Raw genomic sequence first — 16,910 nt, 5'->3', positions numbered from 1 at the left:
TACATGTTACAAAGTTTGAATTGATAGAGAAGAGAGAAGAAGAGGGAAATGGAGAGACTTCTACCGTTTTAATTGCCCAGTTAATGGCTCAAATCAAATAAAGTTATTTTAGATCCATTTGGAAAGATACCGATATTGTTTTGCATTCAGATCTATCTTTAAAATGCAAATGCACACACAAAAAAGAAACACACATATCTTACATTTGGGACCTTGCCAAGAACTTTATTCTGCAGATTTATATCATTCTAATAAAAGGCCTTCGCTTGCACACATTCTTCCTGCTGTTAAATAAATACTTGCTTGTTATGCATTACCAGTCTTGACAGAAATCTGTCAAAAATCCTGTTTTCATGGAACAATGGCAGTAACATCATACAGGCTTTCTGTTCCCCACCGATTCATGGCAGCCAACTATGCATTCTAGTCCTGGCTTAGGTGTGAAAGTCACTCTTCCAGCCATAGAAAGGAAAGCCAAAACACATGTATTTACTAACCTGCACTGGATGACCATGGTAGATTATTGTCCATATACATCAATGAAGAACTCTTCATTCTCAAGTGGTTTGATTCAGGCTGACTATACACAGATAGGGTGGTTTTCAAGATAGTAAGACTCAAAATCACCCTGTAAATTTCTTTGGCTGAGAATGAACTTGAACTTGTCATAGCAAGCAACAGCACCCAGCTGACATTGGTAGATCACAAAAAAACAACAACCCTATGTTAGTCCTAATCCTAACTCTAACCCCTAACCCTAGCCCTAATCCTAACCCTGGCTAGTTTCTAAAGGACTGGAAATCCCTAGGTTGTAGGCTAGATTGAGAATTTGTTTTTTTTTAATCCTGAAAGAAAATGGTGGCAAGCCACTTCAATATTGTTGCAAAGAAGAGAAACAAACAGAGAGATTTTGGAATCATCTGGAGTTGATTTCATTTTAGGGAACACTTTTACTTCCTAAAATGTAAGTCTTTAATGAGAGAAAAGGAGAGGGGGGACACAGAGGGATGGTGTGTGTGTGTGTGTGTGTGTGTGTGTGTGTGAGAGAGAGAGAGAGAGAGAGAGAGAGAGAGAGAGAGAGAATATTTCATAACCATCCCATTCCATTTGTCTACTTTGACCGACAGCAAATCCCCAGGGATTCAGAGAGAGGCCTTTCCTGGGTCCACCCAAAGTTTCTTGAAACTGAAGATAGGCCTGATTTCCATGCACAATATTCTTTCTTCCACTGAAGTACAGCCATTCCCCATCTAGTTGATAAACTGAAGTGTTGTTTCCCTCAGTCAATGTGATTTACATTCCTGAATCTAGGAATAAATGCCTTTCCAAACAAATTTCCTCATGTTCTTAAAACACTGAGACCAGGCATAATGGTGGACTTTCTTTACAAGATGTATGTGAAGTCTACTGAAGACCGCTAAAACCATGAAAATGCCTCTGCAATTGATTGCCAAAAAACACAAACCTCTCTGCAGATATATATTGGCCCTGCCAATGATTTTCTGTTTAACTTGTAATCAAAACAACTCAAACCCAGTTACCGTTTGCATATCTGCCAAGACTCTCAATTTCGGCAGTAGGCAGCAGACTCTCAGGATGACAGCTTGTCTTTCAGATTTAAGCTGAATCTGCCAAAGCTCCACTACAGAGGCAACTGGTAAATTAAATGCCAACAAGCAAGGACATTTATGTAACTTTATACTCTGCACATGAAGGGACATCACAGTACCTCTTCATTCTAATTGGGGTTCTGTCTGCGCAAGTCAGGTTGTTGAATAGCAAATGCATCCTCACTGAAGACATGGGATGTCAGTGCTATTATTATTGCCATGGGTGAGAATTAGACAGGGATGGCCCCAGACATTTTCCTGCCTGAGGCAGGAAAGGAAAAAAAATAATTTCAGTTCATCCACCTCCAAATACAAATACATAGGCCAACTGGATGGACAGTTGACTGTTAAACTTTGGCGAAAGGACTATCTATCCTTAAGCATGAGTTGAGCAAGTCAATGTATTGTGTGCCAAGTAGGTTGCCTGTCTCCCCAGATTTGATTTCTCAAAGAGACAATTTATGGGAGAAACTGTTGCTGCTATTCAGCACCCACCATCTAGTGTGATTGGTAATACTGGTCCAATCTTTATTTATTGGATGAATTGTTAATGACTAATCCAAGAAAAGCAAAGGAACAAATGCTAAATACTTTACTGAACCATGAAAATCATGCCAACTATTCTATGTTGATCACTAAAATCAATTAATATCTGGATGTTTTAGGTTCAAAAATGTTCTGTATGTGTAGAAAAATAATGCCAAATACCTGCATCCTTCCAATTTCTGCATACCACAGCAGCCCCTAATGGCATGTCTCATGTAGTTCAAAAGGATTTGTCTTGTCTACAAAAACAGCTATTTAGGCTTGTGGCAGTGACAGTAGGGAGTGAAACCACTGGATTTTGGTGCTGAAAGGGATCACATGGATTATCCAGTGAAAGTCTGATTTAATATTAACATATCTTAAAATAAAATCACTTGAGATTTAAGTTAAGTGAGATGATATTTTCTTGATGGGCACTTTAGGTAAAATAATAGAATTCTTAAAAGTAGAAGAAGAAGGCACTAAAGTATTTGAGTTATAAGACCCATTTCAGATTACTTTTAGAAATTATGAGATATTAAGAAACTTACACAATCATAGTTCAAGCTGTAGTTTCTGCATTCATCACTGTAATTATACAATGCTTATTACACCAAAGAATGCTTTTCATACTTTCACAGTAGGTCCTTATCACAGATAGGTCAAGACTAGGAACCCACACAAAAAATGGCATTTGTTTCCATTTTTTAAAAATGGCAAAATTAAGATTTGTTTAAATGTAAGTGATCAGATTTTTTTTAAAAAAACCTACACTTCAGGAAGGAAGGAAGGAAGGAAGGAAGGAAGGAAGGAAGGAAGGAAGGAAGGAAGGAAGGAAGGAAAAGAAAAAGAGAGAGAGAGAGAGAGAGAGAGAAAGAAAGAAAGAAAGAAAGAAAGAAAGAAAGAAAGAAAGAAAGAAAGAAAGAAAGAAAGAAAGAAAGAAAGAAAGAAAGAAAGAAAAAAAAATGGGACATTATTTCTTAAGAGCCAGTCCCAAAAAGCAGGGGCTGGCCCTAGTTTGTGCTGCAAATGATAGCTTTCTAAGTAAGGTTTTGCCAAATTCAGCTGAATTCTGTATCCAGTATTAAATGCAGCTGTTTTGAAAAAGTTGAGAGATTCCATAACAGTTGTGACTTTTGTGAAATCAGTCAAATCTAAATTGGAACTCTTAAATAGCTTTGCTTCAGAGATTCAGTGGGCCACAGAGACACAGGTGATGTAACCATATACATTGGTACATTTTCCCCAAGAGACTGTGAAGTACTGTGATTGACAACTCTAGCTTTAATCACAATCAGTGGCTTCACTAGGGCTCACTAGGCTATGCTATGTATGCATACTTTGATGTAAAATATCACAGAACTATTCTGAAGACAGGACACCTACTTTCTGCATCATTTTTATAAATGAAAAAATGATGTAAAACAGTTTGGCAGCATGGGTAAATTCTATTTATAATGGAAAAGGGTCCTTTTCCTCAAATTTTATCCAGAATCCTAATTATCAACTGAAATGGTTTCTTTTACACTGAACCCTGCCTCTCAAACTCCAGCACCCTGATTCATCCTAGTTTTCCTCATAAGTCCCTGGTTCATAACACTGGTTAGTATTTTAATGCTATATATTGCTAACATAGCATCTGCCAAAAAGGGTTTTTTTGGGGGGAAAGAGGGGGGTGTTTGTATGAAAACTGAAGCTAAGGATCCATATTTAAAGCAAGGATCTAAATTTGATACACTTGATGCTAATTAGAAGAGGCAAAAACATCTACAAATTGTATCCAGTTATGCCAAGTATTTTTAAGTGACAGATAAGTTTATCTTTTTTAAAAATAAAAATAAAGGTTTTTAGTTGGAAAGATTATGAATTCATATCTCTGAACAATGATTTGCACATTTATCAAATATTGATGAACAGAAAAAATGCTGATATCAGTGAACAATATAATGCTGGATCTCTGAATCATGTTTTCATTGTTGTTTGATGAAGGACTAAATCTGACTTTGATTCAGAACTGAATCTTTTGTCAGAATGCACATCTCCTGTAATTAATGATATGGCAAGTATTTGAAATGTTCTTTTTCTTCAACCAGAGGTATGACACTATTATTCTGACCTTTAATTTTCTAACGAGGTTAGCCCAAGGCACTTTCTGCTTCAAACCTTTCATCCGCAGAATATGTCCAGTTGACAGCTGAATCCACATGTGTGGTAGGCATTCTCCATGGTGTGAGTTGGTAAGACATCCACACAAGGGCCTCTGAATAACCATGTGCAGCAATAATAACCTGCTACTTTAAACAAAAGTGTGTGTGTGTGTGTGTGTGTGTGTGTGTGATTGGAATATCTTGATAAAGATATAATAGTTATTATTGCAGTATTGCAAGCTACTTCTTCAGCCAACTGCCTACAATTTGGCCATTCAAATCCCACCAGGCTCAAGTTTGACTCAACCTTCCATCCTTCCGAGGTGGGTAAAATGAGGGCACAAATTGTTGGGGGCAATATGCTGACTCTGCAAACCACTTAGAAAGGGCTGTAAAGCACTATAAAGCAGTATATAAGTCTAAGTGCTATTGCTATTAAGTGGAATGCTATCATATACAACATTTCCATATTGTAATGTAAGTTGACTCTGTTTGAGTCACAGAGATGTGGTAGCAAGTATCATGTGGACACATTAAATAGAAAAAGGAGGAACAGTCTCATGCTCTTATACAAACAAATATTCAGTGTGATTTGGCACATTATACTGTTGACATTGAAAATCTGTCGATGTTTCTTTTTTCTTTTCCTTTTTTTTTTAATAAAAAGCTATAATTTCCACAATCTCAGTATCTGACTATCTGGGAATATTTCAGTAGTTTAATTTACAAAAGAGGCTTTTACTGAAATGTTTGATAAGTTGCACAGCTGATTTCCTTTATTTTATGAATAGAGATAGTCTCTGTAACTCATTTTATTATATAAGTGCGAAATGTGGCTGAATATAAACTGAATCTGTCAAGCCTGTAATACAGAGGCAACTAGTAAATGAAATCAATGTCGTTACAATTAAACATTGTACAGAAGGAATAATATATTCTTGACATTATTTTTTCTGAAAATGCTATGAGAAAAATACTAGGACTTAATGAACTCATAAAATTCTAAGGTGAAAGTAATAATACTGATGACGAAAGATCCAGCAAAAGGGGCAACATCAGGCAACTGCAGACCAATTACCTGCTGACCAACAACTTTCAAATTGCTAACTGGTATGGTAACAGATACAGTCCAACAGCATCTAGTTGAAAATAAGCTTTTTCTACCTGAGCAGAAAGGAAACTGCTCAAACAGCAGAAGAACAAAAGCTCAACTTCTAATCAACAAGACAATTTTGGAAAACTGCAAGAGAATGAAGACAAACTTGAATACAGGATTGGTTACAAGAAGGTGTTGAAATTCCACAAGATTGGATAATCAAGTGCCTAGAAATAACAGAAGTCATTATAAACATTATATAAATATGTGCATCATTGCACAAAGATCAATGGAACTATGGAAGACACCCTTGCTGGTCAAGGGTGGTAGCCCGGGAGAGATTAATATCAAGAAATGAATCTTTCAAGGAGACTCACTTTCACCACTATTGTTTGTCATTGTTCTGATTCCTCTATCAACAATACTGAATAACTCAGGCCATGGCTATCAAACCTCAAAAAGATCTACTAGATCATCTCATCTCCTTTACATGGACAATCTGAAGCTGCATAGAAAAACATCATCTGAAATAGCAATAGCACTTGGACTTATATACAACTTCACAGTGCTTTACAGCCCTCTCTAAGCAGTTTAAGGGGTCAGCATATTGCCCTCAACAATTTGGGTCTTCATTTTACCCACCTCAGCATGATGGAAGGCTGAATCAACCTTGAGCCAGTCAGGATCGAACTGCTGGCAGTCAGCAGACTTAGCCTGCAATAGTTCATTCTAACTACTGTGCCACTACAGCTCTTATAATAGAATCACTGCTCAATACTGTCTGTGTTATACAGCCAGGATATTGCAATGGAGTTTGGACTGGACAAATGTGTCACATTTGCCATCAAAAAAAGAGTGAAAACTGAAAGAATCGAGATACCCTGTGGAAATAACATCAGAAGCCTGGATAAAGACAATCATTACAATTACCTGGGCATTCTTCAGGCTGACAACATCAAGCACACTGAAGTCAAGAAGTTAGAAGGGAATACATTGAGGGAGTGAAAATCTTAAAGTCCAAACTCAGCGGAGGAAATAAAATCAAGACAACTAACACCTGGACAATTCCAATCGTTAGATAGACAACTGGAATAGTGGACAGGACTCAAACAGAAGCAAAAGCCCTGAATAGGAAGACCAGAAAAATAATGACAATGAATCACATCCTTCATGCATGCAGAGATGTTGACCGACTTTACCAGGGAATAGCAGGGATAACAGACAAAAGACAAAAATTGGAGAAGATCACAAAGTATCAAGATCTGAAAATCAAAACCGAAAGATTGTGGCATAAACTGGTCATATTAGTCCCAGTGGTTCTCAGCACTTTGGAAACCTTAACTAAAATCTTGGGCAGCACTTATAAAAACTGTGCATCAACATCATTCAATCTGTCAATTGCAAAAGGCCACAATGCTTGGATCTGCACATATGCTGCACCAATGCATTATGATATCTTAAATCCATGAGAAGAACTCTATATAAATGAAGGCCAGTGCCAGCTAAATTGGCAGCTATGATTTCATATTATTGTGAATAGATAATAAGAATTCCTGCTTTATGATAGTTTTGATACCTGGAAATAATAAAAGAAATACTTCCAGGAATGAAATAACAAGAATAATAATTTGGAAGAAGTAAAAGTTTTAGCAGGGAAGATAAATATGATGTTTGATTGCTTTTGGCAAAATGGTTAGGATAACTTCATTTAAAAGGTTTTTGACAATGAAACTTATGATTATTCATGTTGAAGATACTATACATAATGTCAGAATAGGCAGAACCTACTAATTCCTATTACAAGCCAATAGGTCTACCTAGCATTGTTAATTTTGTTAACAGAACAGTGTTAAACATGGAACATAAATAATATAATTTAGAAGAAACATGTAAATATGTCGGAAAATGAATCAAGAGTAGTGAGCCTAAAGGACAGAACTAAACAACATTTTTTAAGGAAACCATTTCAGTAGTATTTCAAGAGAAGGGAGCTGCCAGGGAATCTGTGTCAAAAGACAGGAATCTTTATGGAAGTAGAATGAGGGAACTTCCCAAAAGCATTTAAACAATTTAAAGCAATGCCGAGGGGAAGCAGTCATCCAAGACTCAAAAAAAAAATGCAGTAAGCAGTGAAGCAAATGTTTCATCTGCCAGCAAACCAGGAATGAAAGTAAACTAATGCTAGGGGCCACCTCCAAATAATTTCAAAATTGTAGGAGCTTGTCAAATATAGACAAGAACAGACAGAATTTTTGATTTCCTGTAATATGACAACCACTGCTCCACCAGACCATTCAAAGAAAGCTGACTACTTTTGAACCGAACTGGTTGATTTGCATCATCCCAGTAAGAAGATAAAAATATTCCACAATGCACACCTATACATTTTATAGAATTTCTGTGCAATTCACTAGTATTTGTGATGATTTAGAATATTATGCTCAGGTTGGTTGCTTTACCCCCTTCCTTTCCCTCAGAAAGAAAGAAAGAAGGAAAGAGTGAGGGAAGGAGGAAAGGAAAGAAGGAAGGAAGGAAGGAAGGAAGGAAGGAAGGAAGGAAGGAAGGAAGGAAGGAAGGAAGGAAGGAAGGAAGGAAGGAAGGAAGGAACAATTACCAGTGTGATTTCATGGGGAGATAACTGATCTAGGAATGGCAGGGATGTAAACTTACATTGCCACATATTGTTTTTTTAAAAAAACATAAAAAAGCATGGTCATGTGTATTTTATTCTTATAAGTTATTTGAAATATTAAGGATAGTAGTAATAGTAAATTATTCTGTTGGTTCAAACATCTGCACTACTTAACAATGTAAATGAAATTGTGAAGATTAAAACTCCATACTGTATTTGTTATAGGAAAGACTTGATAATGTGCAAGCCAACTCCAGTTAAAAAGTACTGACAAAATGATAGTGCCATGCACAGGATCAGGCTTCCTGTGTTCTGAAGAATGTGTCAAAAAATTTGCATAATACCCGAGTGACAAGTAATGCTGAAATTAGAGACAACTTTCCTATCAGGTTATAAAGAAGAAAAGCAAACAGCTAACAATTTATTCCTTGTCAATTAGAGTTTCATTCAGGAAACAACTGCCACAGTTGCTTACCTGCCAATTTCAAGTCCTACATTTTGTTACTGAATATACTGTAAAAATGTCTGTGGCATCAAAAAATAAAGATAGGTAAATATCAATTATTCTGTGTATACGTGGCAGCATCTTTCTGCAGCTTCCCTTAAGAATTTCTTTAAAAGCCAAAATGTAAATGCAGCATATCTTAAAACATCACAAGATAACCTTTTCTCCCTCCTCAAAAAAAAAAAAAAATATTCCCAAATTTCAATGTGGTTATTGATTTATTTATTTCAGATATACCATTCTGTGGAAGACTAAGCCCATGAGTTGATTCCTTGGAAGATTTCTCCTCTCCCCATCCTCTTTGAAATGTTTAAGGATGCATTTTATTGTCTTGTCTTGGAAGATGTGGAAAGCAATATTCAGGCAGAGGGTTACTGTATCAAAAATGTTCACCTGTTGTAGTGGTAGCAATAATAGTAGCAAGGACAGTCGTCATAGCAGCAATAATAATAATTACAATAAAAACCACAGGGATGTCTGTGTGCCTCCATTTTCAGTGTTGCAATTCATGTTGGGGGTTGGGGGAGGGGAGGCAGGAGATTAAAGGGTTAATATTCAAATCAGAAATTTGCAAGGCCTGCATAATGGAACTGCCACCCGGATAACAATAGGAATTTTTAACAATATCGAGGCTTGTTAGCAAGAGAGTTACAAGCATTGAGGGCAATCAGTGTGTCTTGTCAGTTTCTTTTTATCTACCATCTCCAACCGCCAAGGAACCCGAAATGAAGCACTCTGGAATTATCAATTTCAGCCACATTTGCATAACAAAGCCCCCAAGGAAGAGGCATGATAAATGTGAAGGACCCCTCTCGGAAAAGGAACTGTCAACCGCACCCCGAAAGCTTCTCCGACCGAGCGCGTTCTCTGGAATTGTAGTCAGCGAAAATAAAATGAAAGCATTAAAGAAAGTCATTCTCTCACAGAAAGAGAGAGAGAGAAAGAACGAACGAGGGAGAGAAGGGGGGAAATCTCTACCCACCCCACCCCACCCCGCATAGATAGAACTGGATGAAATGACATTATGCATATGAAAATGTCCAGAAAGATGTTTGATTTATGTATGCATTAGATGCAAATTCCATTACCGCACGCGCGCTGTTGTGTGATTTGGCTCTGAACACATCACTGCCCTGATCAAATCTGATCTCATTAATTCCGACAAGGAGAGAGAGAGGGAATTGAGAAGAATTTATGGTCTGGACACTTGAAAAGAAGTAAATTGTAATTCTATTTAAAGCTGTAGCGAACCTTTTAAACACCTTTTATTATAGAGAAAAGCACTTAGTTTTATAACATAGTTAGAACTTAATCTTGTACGAGGAACTACTAGTCCTCGTTTTTTTTTTTTTTAAAAAAAAAGAGATGACCTTGTTTGGGGAGGAGGGAAATGTGAGGGGGGAGGGAGAGAGAAAGGAGAAGGCAGAAGAGGAGGAGACGCCTGATATTCAAATCCACCAGAAACATCGTCCTAATAAGATCAAAGAAAACGTATTGACTAGGACAATAATTGTATGACAGGTCAGGATTAGTGGCTTATGCTGCTATTACGAGAAAACATCTTTCTTTTAAAGAGGCTAATGGATTCCCTTTTTGGGATTGCAACATTTGTTTCCTGCATATATTGCTTTTGCTGTTGTTTGTTTGTGACAGGAAATCCTCATTTTATGAGATTTTTTTCACAATTTTGGAGGGGAATCCCTGGATGAAAAAAATGCATGTTTCCTACATAAAATTAAACTTTTGGAGGAAGGGGAAGTTATTCTTCCTTTTATTAATAATGTTATCCTTGTTTTGCTACTGAAAAACATTGCAAAGTTTCTTTTTTCTTTAATGAGAGAAAAATCACATTTTAAGCTTAGGATCCAGTATTTACCAGACAACTTAGTTAAGGCTCTGAGAGTATTGTTTATCTGCAAATATGAACTTCCAGCTTTGTTTTATCTTGGAATACTTTTCAGTATATACCACATATTTAATAAGATACTTGGGAAAAAAAACAAGGAGGAAATAATATTCTCCTTCTAAAGCAAACATTTAAAGTCCCCACAAAATAATTGTTCATCTCTTCTTTCACTTATAGAAAGGAAGTGATTTGTGCAATCCTAATGTCACTTATAGCTTCACATAAAATTTTATTCTGGAGAGCTAATTGTCAGTATATGCTAACTAGAAATAAATAAGAAACTTGTATGATCTAGCACAAGCAATCACTTAGAAACAAAATTATGGCATTTCAGTTCTCTCAATAAATAGTGCAGCTTTGAATACAAAATATTGATTTTTATTATTACTTACCACTCATTCTTACTGAGATGAAGAGTAACATACATCATTACAAAAGTACAAAAGAATTCAAGTTTTTTTAAAAAATAGTTACAGTCCTGTGGTGATAATCATATCCAATAGTAGTGGAAAACTATCCTATCATGATTTGGCTGAAGAACCATCATTTGAACGCAATGCTTTCTGCTTAGCTCTTGGTGTCAGTATTTATGAATTCAAGTATGTGGCATTATGCCCAACAGCCTTTAGGTAGCTGTTCAAAAAACCCCTTTTGTGATATGCTTCTTATATTATATCCATAACTATAATCAGGGAGCTTAGAAGGTCCTAGCCTACCTTATTTATCACATTACTTTACTACCATTTGCTCTGTTTGTGTCCATATTTACCAAATCCCACATATGCTCAATCATCTGAAAAGCTTGCCACCCAGTTAAAGAAACACTGAAAAGAATACAATGTGAGATCTTGATGTAACACTTGAAAGAAAACCAGCAGTGCCAGGAGAGGGTAGAACAGATGTGTGAATTGCTGTGGGTTGTCCAGCAAAACTTTTATTAAAGCAGACAAAAAAAATCTGTGGACAATCATGTAAATGAAAGAGCAAAGAAGAAAAGCAAACAACCCAACTCAGAAGGATTATTCTTTAAATTGCTAATTCAACCTAGGGGTGTAAAAATTTTAGGGTTTTTTTAAAGGATGATTTTAAAAGTTGTGTGAGTTGTGATTAATTTTGCAAAGTAATATTAAGTTTTTCTGCAAAGCATCATAGGAGCAATTTTTACTTCTTCCCACCGGCACCCAACAGCATTTTTCTCTTTGCATCCCCCCCCACACACACACATACACGTGGGCAAATACAGACTTCCTTCCAACGAGTGGCTTAGACTCCATGATTAAGGTCATGCCGTTTGTTCATTACTGGCCTGGCTAATGTGATTGAATCTGAACAATACCTTTGAACTCTTTGGTTCTGATCTGCATACTAATTGATTCCTTTGTCCTTGACAGTGACCTTGGAAAGCTCTCTGCCACTCCAAGAATATCTGACCAGTTTTTGATTATATACATGAGTCTGTGCATGCTTGTGTGTGTGCTTGCGTGTGGCGCGAAGTTAGTTTAGTAAGACACTTGCAAATAAAAAAAATAAAAAGCCTGCTAATTTCATTCACTCTTGTCTGCATCCCATCTTTCCGATTTCATTATTAGAAAAAGAAAATCTGTTACTCCTTAGCTCCCCCTGGATGTATTACAAAACAACAACTACAATAAAAACAGTTTAAAATTTAAACCTCATTGAAAGAAGCAGTGCTCTGAAATGTGTTTTCAGAAGTATCGCTTGCAGCAGAAATCATACATATTTTCCTACCTGCTTAATAAACTTAAAACAGAAATTAATTTGATTTAAAGTAATATGAACTTTTGAGTGCCTTGATGCTAATTCACAGGAAACAAATAACCTGCAGATAATTAACAGTGATTCTCACTGTTCGTAAGTCTGCCATGAATTCATTTCTTTCCATTGTATTAATCTAGTATCTCTGTTTGCCTGGCAAGTGAACTTTCAAATTCAGCAGGGTGAAGAATAATGCAGATGCCAAGGGGGAAAAAGGAGAAAGAAAAACTAATGCATTCATAGAAATGCACTTTTAGCAACAGTGTGAAAGTTTTTAATCTTTAAAACTTGGAACAACACATTGTCTAGAATACAATTATTATAAAAACATATTGACTAGCAAGATGTACATGTCTACACACAAACTCATATGTATGTATGCATGTATGTAGGTATGTGTGCGTGCATGTATGTATGTTAGAAACTGGTCCGATAGACTCAAAGTGGCAGAGCTTGCCAAAGTGAAGAGGGCAGCTGCATCCATGCAATTGAATTGGGTAGGGGGTTTCATAGTGTAGTTACAGCCAGCAACCTGAGTTCTTCCCTCACCCTAAATGGATACTCCTGTGCAAGAAAAACATAGAGTTAGTGTGAAAATAGTCATTTTAGAGAAGAATGTTTAACCTAACTATATATTCTTCTATACAGGAAATGTGTTTAGTTCTTGTAAAAACAAATGCCTTATAAAAACAATTGAAGCACATGAAGAATGCATGTAATCAAATCATTCATTTGGTAATGGAGCCCAGGCCTTTTCTGTAGCAGTCCCTTGACATCGCCTGTTCTATTTTAGACATAGAGTTCATTATACTATAACTTCTGGAGCTGAAGGGCTTTTCTTAGATGTTAAAAGTAACGGTTAGACTTGTTGTACAAAATGTTTTTGGTCTTGCTTTCATTAGTTGGGTTTTTATCTTCTCTCTTGTTTTGAATAAATGCATTCTAACTATTTCATCTAATCCTCTTTAATATAAGAAGTCCAATGATCAGAAAAATAATGGAGGGAGGAAGAAAGGGAAGAGAAGGAGGGAGGGAGAGAGGGAGGGAGGAAGGAAGGAAACTTTAAAAATATAACTGCAAATACTGAGATGCTGAATTCATGAAATGAGCCAAGGAAACATGAATCATAATGATGTGATGCTATTATGAGTGCAATCTTATGCCCACTTGCCAGGTAATAATCTGCATTGAGCAGTAATTTCTAATCTCCAGCAAAGGTTGTCAAAAATATTTCTGGTGACAATATAGAATTTTCTCCTAGGACAAATGGTGTTTCAGCTGGGCTATTTTTGCCACCCTATAGCAGAAGAAAGCATTAAATTCTCTCTCTATGCTTGCGGCAATCCAAATAATTATCAACCCATACAACATCTGCTAGTTGCATTTTTAATAAAATGTGTCTTTACTTATGAAGATGCATATGTACTTCAGCTCTGAACTTTTACTTTTATTTATTTATTTATTTTTGTAAATTGCTTACAAGATAATAGGTATAAGTAAAAACATAGTTATGAATACATGGATACATATAATAAAAATTAAAAAAAATTAAAAGAAACAATTGGACAGGGATGGTAGGCACGTTGGTACGCTTATGCATGCCCCCTACAGACCTCTTAGGAAAGGGGAGAGGTCAACAGTAGACAGTCTAAGGTTAAAGTTTTTGGGTTTGGGGAAGAAATCACAGAGTCAGGTGGAGTATTCCAGACATTGACCACTCTGTTGCTGAAGTCGTATTTCCTGCAGTCAAGTTTGGTGTGGTTTACCTTGAGTTTGTATCTATTGTGTGCTCTTGTATTGTTATGGTTGAAGTTGAAGTATTCATTGACAGGTAGGACATTGCAATGTATGATTTTATATACTGTACTTAGATCAGACCAAAGGGGGCATAGTTCTAGGTTTTCTACGTCTAGAATTTCAAGTCTGGTGGCATAAGGTATTCTGCAACAAGTATAGGAGTGTAGAACTCTTCTTGTGAAATATTTCTGGACTTTCTCAGCTGTGTTCATATCAGATATGTAATGTGGGTTCCAGACTGATGAGCTGTATTCAAGTATTGGTCTAGCAAATATTTTGTATGCTGGAGTTAGTAGTGTGATATTACCAGAGAAAAAGCTACATAGGATTAGGTTAACAACTCTTAATGCCTTTTTGACTATGTAGTTACAGTGGGCTCTAGCACTTAGATCATTAGAGATGAGTACTCCAAGGTCCTTGACAGAGTTTGGATTATCAACAAGGTCTTGACTATTCAGCTTGCATTTTATTTTCTGATTTTTTTGCCAATATGTAAGACACAGCATTTATTTGTTGAGATTTGAAGTTGCCATTTGTTTGACTATTCTGATACATAGTCGAGGGCTTTTTGAAGGGTAGCAGTATTGTCTGTGGTGTTGAATAGCTTCACATCATCAGCGAAGAGAACGCAGTTGCTCTTAATATGATCACAGGGGTCATTTATGTAGAGTATGAAGAGAGTTAGTCCTAAAACACTGCCTTGGGGGACACCACTGTTGACAGGTACAGAATTTGATAGGACGCTCCCAATTTTGACCATTTGTTGCCTGTTTGACAGGAATGCTTCTATCCAGTTATGCAAGTGTCCTGAGATACCGTAAGATTTTAGTTTTAGGAGTAGTTTGTTGTGTACCACTGAATCAAAGGCTTTTCAGAAGTCTATGTAGATTGCATCTATTGCTTTGCCCTGATCAGATTGTGTAGTCCATATGTTTTTGCAGTGTAAGAGTTGCAGATTATATGATAGTTTTTTTCCTGAAACCAAATTGTTTATTAGAGAGTAGGTTGTTTGTTTCTAAGTGGAGGATGATGGATTGGTTAATAATTGATTCCATGACTTTACAGGTGACGCAGCATGAAGAGATTGGTCTGTAATTTTCAACTAGGCTGGGGTCTCCTTTTTTGAAGATGGGGGTGACCGTGGCTTGTGACCATAGGTTTGGCAAGCTGGTGCAGAAATATGTCTCAGAGTTTCAGTTGAATCTGGAATGCAAAGAAAAGGTTTAGGGGATTATTTTTGAGTCAACAAACTCAAGTTGCTTCCCATAAATAGGTGCACAGCAAGCCTCTTCCTGCTGTCTGGTTGTGCAGCTCCCATGATTTCTCTACTACATACTTCTCCCACTTGAAGTCGCCAACTCCTACAAACCTTGGGACTACAATTTTATAACTTTGACAGGGAGACATTAAGAATTATAATTCCAGGACATATGAAGGTGGGGAAGGGTTGCCCTAATCTATTGGGAACAGAAGACTATACAGCAAAGGAATGCAAGAGAATTGGGAGCAGCTGGCATCAAACGGGACTGCAGACAAAGAACGTGAGATGGCATTTTCACTGTTGGGGTTTATGTATGCAGATGCATGTATAGCTCGATCTCCAGGGAGTCAGCAAAGCTCCCTGCACAGAGGCTGATTTGACACAATTGAAGCTGCAATCGTAATCACACTCTCAACTGGGAAGAATGCCAGCTGAACACAGAAGAATCTGCTTTTGGATAAAATGCATAGGTTCAGGCTGCACAGCCATTGGGGCACTGAAAGTTTCTTGCTGCAGAAGCAACTAAGGAAGCTGGTTAAACAAGCAAATATCATTTTTTTTTTTAAAAAAAGATACAGTGTTTATGTTTCAAGTCATTCTTCTAAATGACTTTTTGCCTCCTGAAGCACACGGTCTGAGCTGGAAGACAGTCATATTGCAATAGCAGCAACAACAAGCACCACATTTTTTTTAAATGAGTTCTATTTTCATTTGTTGTACTTCATCTCAAAAGCCTATGTGTGCTTGAAGTCCACACTGTATGCATGTCCTGTTTTATCTATTTCAGCAAAACTTATGCTTGCATTTCGAGCTGCTCTCATTCATTTTGATGGAGGTATCCTATTTTAGCAGAGATACTAAAGAAATTTAATTGTTTTTCATCTAAAGTTAAATATATCTTGATGTGCTCTAATATATCTAATGTCTATGTATATTTGGCCATGTAGTATAGCTATAGTATTATTATCCTTCTTATTATCCTCTTTACTACCTCTCTTAATGGTGTTATTATTATGACGATCATGATTGTTATTATTCTGTTGCTTTGCATGTACACCAGAGACAAATTCCTTGCGTGTCTAATCACAGTGACTTGGCCAATAAAGAACAATTATGCTCTGTTCTGTGCTATGCTATGCCATGCCATGCCATGCCATGCCATGCCATGCCATGCCATGCCATTCTATTCTCATAGCTCCTACATTCTGGTGCTCCAGAACTTGTACAGAATATGTTACAACAGAGCTAGATCAGTTTGAATCATCTTGAACAAGCAGAGCCTGCAGAAAAGAATTGTCAATCTGCTTGCTTATATAATGTTAATACAATGAGTGGGATCCAGAATCCCACAAGTTCTTTTACTCATACAAAGACTATATTCTGATTTCTTTCTGCTCCCAGTCAAACCATAGTCTTCCATTCTATTCTGCTGGCTTCTCCAATTCCTAGGAACAGATTTTCAGGGATGAGAAAATAAAAAATTTGTGAATATTACAATTGTATACAGAAATTTCTGAATTGAAACAATTATTTTTATCTTATTTTTGACTACTGCTTTGAAAGCCTGAGTTCCAAGAGTTTGGATTTAGGAACAGGAAGAAATCAGAATATCCTCCTTATATGAGAAGTGAGAGAGAAGAAGGCTCAAGATGAGA

The sequence above is a fragment of the Pseudonaja textilis genome, chromosome 1 (assembly GCF_049901715.1).
Source record: "Pseudonaja textilis isolate UNSWEBS1 chromosome 1, rPseTex1.2, whole genome shotgun sequence".
Lineage (NCBI taxonomy): Eukaryota > Metazoa > Chordata > Lepidosauria > Squamata > Elapidae > Pseudonaja > Pseudonaja textilis.
Note: the sequence above shows the minus strand (reverse complement) of the source record.